The 12,962-nt window shown below is 30.7% G+C and overlaps 1 pseudogene; it reads left to right on the plus strand.

Annotated features, from left to right (window-relative positions):
• Positions 1-1,197: 1,197 nt before the first annotated feature.
• Positions 1,198-4,539, plus strand: LOC129289572 (phragmoplastin DRP1E-like; annotated as a pseudogene).
• The last annotated feature ends 8,423 nt before the right edge of the window (positions 4,540-12,962 follow it).

A 12,962-nucleotide genomic window follows, 5' to 3' on the forward strand; every position in this document is an offset into this window, starting at 1 on the left:
TTGCCAAGTCTAAGATAGAAGGTCCTTAAAGCAACTTAATGCATTATGGGTTCCTACATTCATTACTGATGTCAAATCATTGGTATTAATTAAAATTAATCAGTTCTGGGCATAATGAAAGGCATTACTAGAAGACCCAGAAGTAAAGTGAGCAGAATAAAAGCAATACAAAAATCTGAATTTTCCTATAAATATGATTCCTAAAATATGTAAAATCCATCAAAATTGTAAAACCTGTGGATTGGGGAATAATGCAAAGAATTAATACAAAATAATATGGGAAAGCCTCAATTAACAAATTTCACCAGTCCATAATTTTTGAATCCATACTCATAAGGTGTTTGCTGACCCTCAATCAAACCAGGGGGAGGAAAGGACAGTACCTTGTATTTTGAGTTACCAATTACAAGAGTGACTGGAACTAATTGCCAGTTTAGAATCCTACTCGTAACCTCCTAACTAAAAATCAATGAATATGGTGCTTATTCTGAATGCAAAATGCCCACTGTAGTTGTTACTGATCTCAGAATTGCCTTTGTAGGGTTTCAAATAATAGTTTTCCAAATGTTCCTTGATGTTTGTTTTCTTTGCTTCTTCTGTTCTCTTACCTTTTATCCTAGAGAAGCCTTTGCAGGCTTCTGCAAATGCTAGTTCACGAGTGCTTCGTTTCCTTTCCATCAAAAAGCATTGGCACCTCTAGTGTGTGGTCCCCTATTTTTTAAGTTGGTGCACTATGTATCTTCTTTGCGGTTGAACTCATGACTCGTAATTTTCCCCCCTATAAATTTTCTGTATATCAGGTTATAAGAACGACAGTTGTCTGTGGTTTTATTTTGTTTATATTTAATAACTTTTATTTTTTTTATTTACACTTTCCCTTTTAATAATTATCTAAGCATGTTGCAATTTATATTCTTTCAAGTATATTTTATGGCTTAAAATAAGAGTAGTCTTTCTATGCTTTTTATTTTTATATGCATAAATTTTAGCGCAAACTTCTAATTTTTTGTCTTTCTCCATTTATTTGAACAGTTGTCAACCTAACCTTGATTGATTTACCAGGTTTGACCAAAGTTGCTGTAGGCATGTTATGAATTGAATTTCTGATCATACATTAATTGTTAGGATGGAAGATATTCGTTATCTTGTATTTAGCAGTTACATTTGTTATTTTCAGAAGGACAGCCTGAGACTATTGTTCAAGACATTGAAATGATGGTTCGATCTTATGTTGAGAAGGTAAAAGGACAATATCCCTATGCTGTGAAGATTAGTGACCTATCTGATAACTACACTGTAGTTGCATTCTCTTTGCCTCATTCATATCAAATAAATTATAGAACTTTGAATGCAAGGATCTTCTGCATTTAGCCGATTCCAGTTATGTGTTTTTAAGCAATTAGATAAAGAATAATGTTTTTTAGAGTTAACATGAACGACTAATGTATGTAAATTACTTAAATGGGTAGTAATAGTATATTTCTTATTTTCATATTTCTTTCGTTCAAAAGACTTGGGAGAAGTTTATTTGTGATTTTGTGATGTTTTGATTGCTTTTACTTCTTAAGTTGGGCTTGCAACCGCGGTTGAGGTTAACATTGTATGCTATCAATTATAATACAACATCCCTTTATGTTTCTCTGGTTGGTGGGCACTACTTGTTTACCTTGTTGGATCATTTTAAATAATAAATTGATTTTCTTACTCTTAGTTTGCAACTTTGCACATTAGCATGATAATTGCATTCTTTTTGTAGCCAAATTGCATTATACTAGCAATATCTCCAGCCAATCAAGACATAGCAACTTCTGATGCTATTAACCTTTCCAGGGAAGTGGATCCCAGGTATTTTTCCTTCTCTTGTTCACATGTAGCCTTTACTTGTGTCACTGTCTGTTACTGAGAATTTTTTTGCACTCTGCTAGGTGAACAAACATTTGAGGTGTTGACAAAATTGGACATAATGGATAAAGGAACCAATGCATTGGAAGTAATCTCTCTCTTTCTCTCTTAACGTTTTCTTCCCCTAACGATTTATATCCTGTACGTGTTTTAGTTAGAAGCATGCCTCTCATTGGATAGTTGCTTAGTCCTATATTGCATTTATTTCTTCAAGGTCTTAGAAGGAAGATCTTACCGCTTGCAACATCCTTGGGTTGGTATTGTGAATCGATCCCAAGCAGATATCAATAAAAACGTTGATATGATTGTGGCTAGACGCAAGGAGCGTGAGTGCTTTGCCAACAGTGCTGACTATGGGCACTTAGCCAATAAAATGAGTTCAGAGTACCTTGCAAAACTTCAATCACAGGCTGGCCTTTGCAGAAAATATTTTCTTTTCTGTCTTTAAAAAGAGTATTGTTTTAATTATAAGCTTCTTTGTAGCACTTGGAGTCAGTAATCAGGGCACGGATACCTAGTATAACATCTTTGATAAACAAAACCATTGACAAACTTGAATCAGAGATGGATCATCTTGGGAGACCTATTGCTTCTGATGCTGGGGTGAGCAGTTTCCTTTTGTTATGATTGAAAAGTGCACAGTTCCTTTTTAAAAATGTATTTTCCTTTGAATTTCTATTGAAGCACAACTTTTGCTTTAGGCTCAATTATACACCATACTGGAACTTTGCCGAGCAATTGATCGGATATTCAAGGGGCATTTAGACGGCGGGTAATCTACGAACTTTGTTTTCTTTTACACTTCTACTTGGATATTGCTTACTAAATATTGTTTGATTTTTTGAGATTATATCTTAAGATTGTAATTTAACTATCTCTACCCCTGCTTTTTATCCCTTTAATGAGTAAATTCATTTGAGAATGTTAGTTGAGGGATAAGCATGTTAGCATCGAACTAGTTCTATCCTACAAAACTACTGTATACAGCTGTATGGGACTGTGAATTAGTAGTGTACTTCCAGATGGTTAATCATTTTGAAATGATTGTTTTGAAGCCAATCAGTCTCCTTGGTTACTTAATGTGCTTCTCCTTTAATCATCTTTGGCGATCAGGAGGAGACAGGACATATAATGCCTTTGACAATCAGCTGCCTGCTGCTTTACGGAAGCTCCCATTTGACCGGCATCTTGCTATTCAGAATGTAAGGAGAGTGGCATATCAGAGGCTGATGGTTTTCAGCCTCGCTTAATTGCCCTGGAGCAAGGTTATCAGCGATTGATCGAGGGGTCTCTTAATTACTTTAGAGGCCCTGCTGAAGCTTCAGTTGATGCTGTAAGCAGTCCTGGTTGTAATTTTTGTCTAGTTGCCATCAATTAAAAGACTAATGCTTTCTCTTTATGTTTTTGATGCAGGTTCACTCTGTCTTGAAAGAACTTGTGAGAAAATCAATGGCTGAAACTCAAGTAAATATTAGGGATTACTTTTTCACCAAGCTAAAACAGTCTATAATAATACTAATACTTTTGGGATAATTTAAAACAGGAACTGAAGCGTTTTCCAGCTCTCCAATCTGAAATAGCTGCAGCTGCAAATGAGGCATTAGAAAGTTTCCGTGAAGAGAGTCAGAAGTGTACTATTCGGCTTATCGACATGGAAGCTTCTTACCTTACTGTAGATTTCTTCCGGAGACTTCCACAAGATATTGAGAAAACTGGAAATGGAAATACTGCTCCTCCACCTGTGGATCGTTATTCAGAGGGCCACTTCAGGAGGACTGCTTCAAACGTGTCATCCTACATAGGATTGGTGGCAGATACTCTCAGGAACACCATTCCTAATGCTGTTGTTTATTGTCAGGTCAGAGAAGCAAAGCATTCGTTGCTAAACCATTTCTATGTGCAAATAGGGAAGAAAGAGGTAATTTCTCCCTCTCTCCCCCACCTTCCCTCCTATTTATTTACCTATCTGTTAATATTGTGTGTGGTTTGACATTATTGGTAACTAAGACACAAAACTGAACCAGTGGGAAATTTCTAGTAAGGGTTGAGCCAGTTGTGCAAGAGCAGAAAATTACGAAGTACATTTTTTTTCCTTTCTTTACATATTCTTGGGGATTGAATCCCAAGTATGAGATTGACTTTGTTTTTTGGCTGTCTTCTGTGCAATATTGGTTCTGGCTGACCAAGCTGAATTTCCATACTGTTTTTTTCCCCTTCTGTCCTGAATGACAAACCAAACCAAACCAAACCATACTAATCAATGGGATGTATTTTCAGGGTAAGTAGCTATTAGAATTGTTAGATGAGGACCCTGCATTAATGGAGAGGAGACAGCAATGTTTCAAAAAGCTTGAACTGTACAAAGCCGCGAGAGATGAAATTGATTTTGTTTCATGGGCACGATGAGCTTGGTGCCCTTTATCTTTAATCTCCTTGTATTATAGCTAAATAGAGATTCATTACGTTATTTTATTTTCTTACTTTAGTAATTGTTTAGTGATTTTGTTTTTTATATTATTAATTGTAGGATACTGTTGGTCTTGATCATTTGTTTGTTTGGAGGTTGATTGTATGTAAATCTACGTAAACATTTTCTACGGTGATTTTTGTGTATGATTTTTCATTTTGTACCCTCAAACTCGCCGCGTGTCACCTGTAACTGACACTCTGGTTTCTTGTTCTTTTGGTCAAAATTTTGGCTGCTTAGTACTGGAACAGAGCAAGAGAGCGAGGGAAAATATTTATTGTCTTTTTTTTTAATTATGCTCACGTATATTCCTATTAAACGATGTTTGGCACATGGTCAAATATTAGATATTGGCATTTTTTTTGTGGGAATTTAAATTTTGATGTAACAAAGGGTCTAGCTTTTTCTGTTTTATCCAACCCAAGTTGACAATGTTTATACATCATAAATCATTATTGTTGACTTTTCTCTGTTTTTGTAAAAAAATTTCTATATTTATTTATTAAATTTTGACGGGGTATTTTAAAAATTACAATGTAAAGAAAAACAAGAGAAAATGACAAAAAAATATTCCTAAAATATTCAAAGGACAATTAAGTTTTGTAAACTGTGAGGGTTATTTTTTTGTCCGTGGACACTTGACATTTTTGTGTTTTTTTTTGTGTTTTTGTTTTTTTGAAATGAAATTATGCTCTTGTTAAGCTTTTTTAAGGAATGACTTGGTTTTTGAGAAAATGATTAGAATGGAATAATAAATTACAAGTTGCTTATTATACATATTATATTATGGATGTTTATAACTTATACATCTTATGATTTTTTTTTTATCCTTAATGTCTTGAACCAACAACCTTCCTAAGTGTTATGTCCTAATAAATGATTTAGAAGGAGTTTCTTATAATTAATATGTTATAACATTTAAAAGGTATATAATGTACCATTATATGCTCCTTTCGTTTCTATTTGTTGGAGAAAAAAACTATATAACGCAGTTTAAGAAAATCGATTAACTATATTGTGTTTGAAAACTAAATAATTATATTACAATACCCTTTATTAATTATGTTAATCAAACCTTCATTAATTATTTCTTATGACTAGGAATGATAAAATTATTAGTGATAATTTAAGAAGTTTGTGATAAATTTTTATTGAAAAATATGATTTTGTTTATATGAAAAAAAAAGCTAAAAGTGATAATTTTTTCTATAAATAAAAACAGAGGTAGTACCTTTTTTTTTTTGGTAAAATTAGAGTAAGACTTTAATGGTTGAAGACTTGAAGGCCTAGACATAGGGGTCATGTTCAAAGCGCCACATGCCAAAAGAGAAAGAGCTATACTAATCCAAGCTCCTCAGTTCAAGGTAATGTCTTCTTTTCCTTTGCCTTTATTGGAGCCTTCACCTGTAAAATATAACTATAAGGGTGAGTTGATGACTCAGTAACCAAATAATTTAATCTATTCACAAATATATTGGAATAACATATGAATGTGTAAAGTGGAAAGTAAAAACATTTATTGGATGCATACAAACACATGATTATTATATATCAATCCATTCAAGGCATAATCAACATTCTCCACCTTATATCCTCTTTATTTCCTCTAACTGAATCTATGGTCTAATAACACAATATGACTAAGTCCATGTGACTGGACTGGCCTAAGCTTACCAATCATGGGAGGCAAACTCGTCCAAAGGCACCTTCACCCATTTTGGACCATAGATTATGGCCCCTTTCTCAAATATTTGGGGTTTTGTATACCCAACCTATCTCTAAGATAGTACTAGGACTTCCAAATGATAAAGATTGAGCACCAAGGCTTCCACGGAGTCAGTGTATCATATGAAATTCATATAATATCCCTTAACAACTCTAGGGTGAACTCTCACACTCTCACAATGATCATGCTCATACAATGTCAACAATACAAATCATTCACAAGAAATGATCATGCAATACATATTAGCATTTCATATTCTTATTTGATTTCATAATTGTACAATTACACATAAAAAGGGTTTTATGCATAGAATAATACTTTAATTCAATACCACTTCACATGAGTTTTCTAAAACATCAAGTCATGCATAGTTCAAAATTTCCATAATAGAATATAAATATATTTTCACAAACCCATAACCACTCAAATACACAAGTAAAAAGATTAAATTATCTAGTTATTTTAAACCTTTTGTCCACAATAGCTTCTAGCTCAATAGGGCTTGATTAATATTTAATCTATAAGATTAAACACTAAGAATCAATTATAACTCTAATTCAACCCCATTTTTGCCTAATTTAGGTACTTACTATACTCAAATTCTCTCTTTAGTAAAATTAACATTACTAACACACTCTAATAATTTCATTTATCACCCAAACACTTAGATAATATTAAGTCTTCACCCACGTTACCCTCAATACTCTAATTTTCACTTAAAGTTTTTCCAAACCCTAACCAAAAATCCCAAATCACTACAAATTCTTAAAACTAGGTTTAAAAACTTAATTTAATTCTCCAAGGCCTTAACAAAGCTAGCGAGTACAGCCAAACCCAAGAGAAAACCAAAATCAATACCCATTCTACCCAAATTAATAGAAATTTGCATAGGAAGGAGGGAGGACGAATAGGAAGCTTACCTAAGTGTTAAACTAATATAGATTGCTTCCAATATGGTCATAAAATGAAGCCTTAGCTACTTAAGAGCTCTCCCTTATCGCCTCTCTCATGTTCTCTTGTCTTCCTCTTTAAGATTAGATGCAACTCACATCTGATTTAACACATAAATTGATTGTGCACCGCGACCCATAGCATAGCAAGCCTATATGCTATTTGAGCCACCCTCTCAAGCTCGATTGGCTAGAATTCCATCCTAGCTCATTTTCAAAACTGTCCAGAGGTCTAATATCCTCATTAGAAATTTGAAAAGTAGCATTAATTTATTAATCACTTAAATTTTTACCAATTTACCCTTTTTAATACTTAAAATTCACAATTTGAAATTAAGGATATTACATTTTTCCTTCCTTTACATGAATGCATGACATAATGTCTATAAATTCTCAACATATCTTGTAATGTACAATTGGTCTAATGGAAATGGTTTAACTTAAAATGTACAAGTTGCGTATGATGAAAGAACAACAAATATCTATGAATGCATAACATAATGTCCATAAATTATCAAGACAATGTCTTGTAAGGTTAAATGAAAATGGTTTAACTTGAAATGTACAAGTTTCACAGAATGAAAGAAAAACAAATGTCCATGAATGTATCATATAATGTCCATAAATTCTCAACAAAATGTCCAAGGACAAATTTGTATTTTTTTTATTAAAACATATTTCCATTAAAGGCTGTAAGGCTTGTGTAAGGTCACCCTTTCTTAGCTGCTTTTAACTCTAAAATTCAAGGTAATCATGAGAATAATTCAAAAAAATTACCAATTTTATAAAATTTACAAAAATGAGATCTCAAGTTTTCACAATTTTAAACACTCCAATATACTTATATTTTTTAAAAATTAGAGTCATACAACTTTACTGAAGCATAGGAATCTAATTTGCATTGTAGCATTTTCAAAGAAAGTTGGAAAAACATTATTTTAGCAAAACAGCATAGGTGTGTCGCGGCATGTTATAGACACACCCTGGTTCATCTACCTCTATGACATGTGCCGTGGTGCATTGCACAAATTTGACAGCAACTTGTTATCAAATGATAACTCTTGGGGCAAACTTCCAACCTGCCCTCTTTCTTTATCCAATGTCCAATTGAGGTGAATTAGATGTCTATGGAAAGCTTTCTTTGAGATCTAGCTAGTGGCACTAGTCTCACAATCAAATTGTTTTTCAATCAAAAGTTAGGCACTCATTTTTAAACTCACTTCTTTTCACAATAATACACAATGTGGGTGTCCATCACACAATTCAAGTGCAAGAGCTCACATTAACCCTTAAACTATACTCATAGATTCGTGCAACACACCACAATCAATCATTCACATGTATATCATATTTTCAATGCTAAATCCCTTGATCACAAAAGCATAAGGGGGAGCCAAATCCTTATTAGCCATCACATAATACATAATGCCCATTCATGTACACATATAGGGCGCAAAATACATATTTAAATCATTTCACAATTAGTGCAAGTAGACAAAATAAATCACATGATAACCTACTTGAAAAATTATCAACAAAATATACATGAGTATAACTTCAAGTCTTACTATTAGGATCACAGCTAAATCTTATGCCTTGGTCATTTCCCTTGATCCTGTTTTGATGAGTTAGTTCTTGTAATATTTTAAAAAGAGAAATAAGTATAACCACTCAGTAAGTAAGGTCAATCTAACCTATACAAAATGCATGACAATTAATTATATATGCAAATAAAAATTTTACTATTTTCATAAGTTTATTAGCCTTTCAAAAGTTGCTACAACTATAATATTAATAACCATATGGCCGAGCACCAACATATAACAAAATTCACATCAATTATAAGTATCAAAACATATATGGGGTCACAATACTAACCAATCATGCACTCTTATCAAATGCAAATGTCACTTAGTTGATAGTTTGGTGACTAATGACTAAGATAATAGAGGATAGTCTAAGATGTTTTATAATAATTGTTTTATGAATTACATTTAGCTATTTTATGGATGGTATGCTTATCCATATCTCTTACAAGCTTTAATATTAATTGACATGTATTTGCATAGAATAGATATACCTTAATTATTAAGTGGTTGTACTCACTCTTCTCTCTTAACATTTTATATGCATTAGCTCGAGACAAGATAAGGAAAAGGCTCCAAAGGCATAAGATAGTGTTATTGGATGTAGGCCTTTAGTCATATTATTTTGATATGTAAAATTAAGTATTGATATTGCCAACTAGGAGTATTGTTTTTTTATTATACTTGCACCATTGCATTAAGTGAGATTTGATAGTATTTTGGGCCCTGAGTTGTATGTATTATGATTGGGTTGACTTAGATAAAGCCAAAATACTGGTGCAAGTATAATAATAGTTATGTGAATGCTTATGCAATGAAAATATTTGATTATCTTGACTATTGAAATGCAATTGGCCCCATTTTTGTTTTTAAAATTAAGGGTTTGATGGTTGAAAATATGATATCTATGTATCTTTGATGTTGTGGTGATGTTTTGGTGTATTGCACAGGTATTATAAAGTCTATTAAACATGATCTATAAGTGGTTGTAAGCTTTTGGCACTTGGTTAAAGTTCTGAACACCGAAGTTGTTGTTGAAAGTGCAATAATGTGTGAAATTGCATTTTGAGTGTCTAATTGTTGATTGAGATATAATTTTGGATTGAAATGGTACCATTAGTTAGAGCTTTGAATGAGCTTTTATAGACACCTAGACCACCTCAATCAGACTTTAGATAGGGAATTGGGGCATGTTAGAAGTTAAGCCCTATGCTGTTAAATGATAGCTCTTGCTATCAAATTTTGTACAATGCATTACGGTATAAGGCACAACAAGGACAAGCAGTGGTGTGTTTCAACATGCTGTGATGTACTCCTTTGTTTTGCCTTTCTTGATATTTTTAACTCACTTTCAATTATTTAAGTATAAATTAGTATCTCATGCTTCCGCTAGACATTTAGACTTTGATTTGTATTTGTTCTTTTTGTCTTAACCTTGTTTTAAGGATTGAAAATCTTGGGATCCTATTTTCATATCTTTTGAGGCTTACTTTTATTTGTAGATAACATTGCTATAATAGAAAGTTTTGATAATTCATTTGAATTGATTTCATGATTATCTTAGTGGTTTTAGCTATGTAATTGAGGAAATAAGGGTGTGATTAGACATATATAAGGGAGAATATTATATATCTAAGGTGTTATTACACATCTAAGGGAAAGTATTATAAATATTATATTGTGGATATTCATAAAGCATACCTTTAGGATTATTTTATCCTTATTTTCTTAAACCAATAATTTTCCTAACATTCATGTTACAATGAATAACTTGGAAGGAGTTTCTTGTAGTTAATATCCTATAACTTTAAAGGTTACATAATACACCGTTAGATGCCTATTTGTTTTTTTTATAATACTAGGATATGACTTTAATGGCTAAAAATTATAAATAAAGGTTATGTCTAAAATATATATACCCAAGTGAATAAGAAATTCCCCTCCACTGTTTTCTTTCCCTCCTTTTATCTTGCATTGTTCTTCTCTACTTTTTATATGTTGGTTATATTTATAGCATTGCTTAATATATATAGTTTCTAACCAATATATATTGGCAAAAATAATTGTCATTTTTACCCAATTTTGTTCTAGGGTATAAAATAATGGAAGTTTGAGGGATTATATAAATCATTTAAATTTGTAATTTAAAATTTACAAACATATTTAGTTACAAATATATTTATTTAAAAATTTAATTGAATTTTTCAATCAAATTTTTATGTCTACTTCAACTAAAAGACACTTAAACATTTGTCCTAATTTGCCAAAAGCATTAAGAAAAATTGAAAAAAAAAAAATAAAAGAAAGAAAATAAAACTCTTTAATTCTTTTATTTTGCTTTACGAAATGAAATTCATTTAAGTTTTAACTGGAAAAATGATAACATAATTTAATAATTTACTAGAGCAAAAGGTAAATTAATAAATAAAATCTATTTTAATATAAATTTAAATTAAAAATGAGTTTTTAAAATATTTTTAGAATATTCTTAATGAATTTAACATATTGGACTAAACGGTATGTTTTCAAAATAGAGAGAGGTCTATATAATTACAACAAACTAATAGGGTGATTAGAATATTTTACTCTTAAATCAAATATAAATAATTCATTACACTGATTTGTCTGTCAACAAGTGTAGAAAAAATAATTTTTATTTAAAAAATAACATACTACACTACTTCTTTTTTCAAAACTAGTGTAATGGATACTTTTTAAACCGGTTTGTTTTTTGAGTGTAAAGGTGACTCATCCAAAAAATTTATTTATTGAATTGTCATTGATCACCTTTCTACAAAGATTAAAAATAGGTGTAAAAATTATATTTTATAATAATGCATTAATTTTGTAAATGCAAAACTAAATGCACATTTAAAAGGTGGCCAGGTCACCAGACTAGAAAAGACACATATCCTAAAATGGAGCTTTAACTATCTAATTTGCAATCAAATTGGCTCCTTTTAGAATCCACACAAATTTGTGATAACGTTTTCTTTCTTTTTTTTTAAAAAAAATTAAGGATGTTTTTAATGTGATTTTTAATTGTTGGCTCCCCACATGCTATGGCTTCTAGGTACCTACATGTGTCCCACAACTTTATCATCAGAATTAAAGATTTACCTCAAAAATTAGGTTTTTCATAACATTATCTGACATCTTCAACCAAATAGTTGTCTCTCCTATTAATAGAAATACATTGCTTTATTCCTTGATTCTGTATGTAAATATTGGAAAAATATTAATTTTAATTTTATTTATAAAACATTTTACTTTTTTATATTTATCTTTTCTTTTATACCTTTATTAAATTTTAAGAAAATTATTAAAAATAATTTTTTTATCCTTATTAGGAGTAAAAGTAGAAACTTATTAAATTTTAAAATAAAGTTACTGAAAATAAAAGTTTTTTTTTTCAATAAAATATATTAAAAATAATTTATAAATAAAATCATAGTACGGTTTAAACATGCTTCATACTTCTCTTGCAGCCAAACATAATATCCTCAATAAATAATGAATATGACATATACCAAATGCACTGGAAGAATTAAGTGTGAGCCTGATGAGCACAAACCACCAGCGTTCTAGCGACCAACGTTCACATTTAGGAACAACATAAATAATATTCTGCATGATGAAAGGTATTTTGAAGGAATCCAAATCAAAATTGGAATTGAGTTATTAAAGTATATTATTATTTGGTATATATATGAAATTTTGATATGAATTTTTTTGTTTTTTTCGTTTTCAATCCAGTATCCCAAGTCTTTAACACAGACTAATACAGTCAACTACTTACGAGCATCGTTTAGCACCCCCTTTCATAAAGCAGCCAAGTAAAGCACACTACCAAAACAAAATCTGAGACAAATAACAATTTAGGAATAAAGAAATAACAGGGTGCGAGAAACTGGGACTATCACGGAAAGGATTTGGATTTTTTATATTTTTTATTATAATATTAGAAAAAATTATTACATTCACTAAAACATTTTAGTTATTTTTTATTATATATGTATGTATGTATGTATATTGGAGGTTTTTTCTTTTTGTTTAAATAAGAAATGAAGTTATGATTGATTGTTGTATCTTTACTTGTACTTTTTTTTTTTAATAAGATTTAGAAGTGTCATGACTTAGTTGTTACTCCTTCGATTTTATATATTAATCATCTTTTAAAAATATAATATGATCTATTTTATAAGTTATTAAATTGATGAGATTGTTTTGTTTTATATTATATTTTTTACTACAGAATTATATTTAAAGTTTTATTTATTTTTATTTCTTATATTTTTATTATATTAATATTAATGATATTAATAGAATAA

Source organism: Prosopis cineraria, unplaced genomic scaffold (genome assembly GCF_029017545.1).
Source record: "Prosopis cineraria cultivar Desert tree isolate PC_DT_omini unplaced genomic scaffold, ASM2901754v1 PC12, whole genome shotgun sequence".
NCBI lineage: Eukaryota > Viridiplantae > Streptophyta > Magnoliopsida > Fabales > Fabaceae > Prosopis > Prosopis cineraria.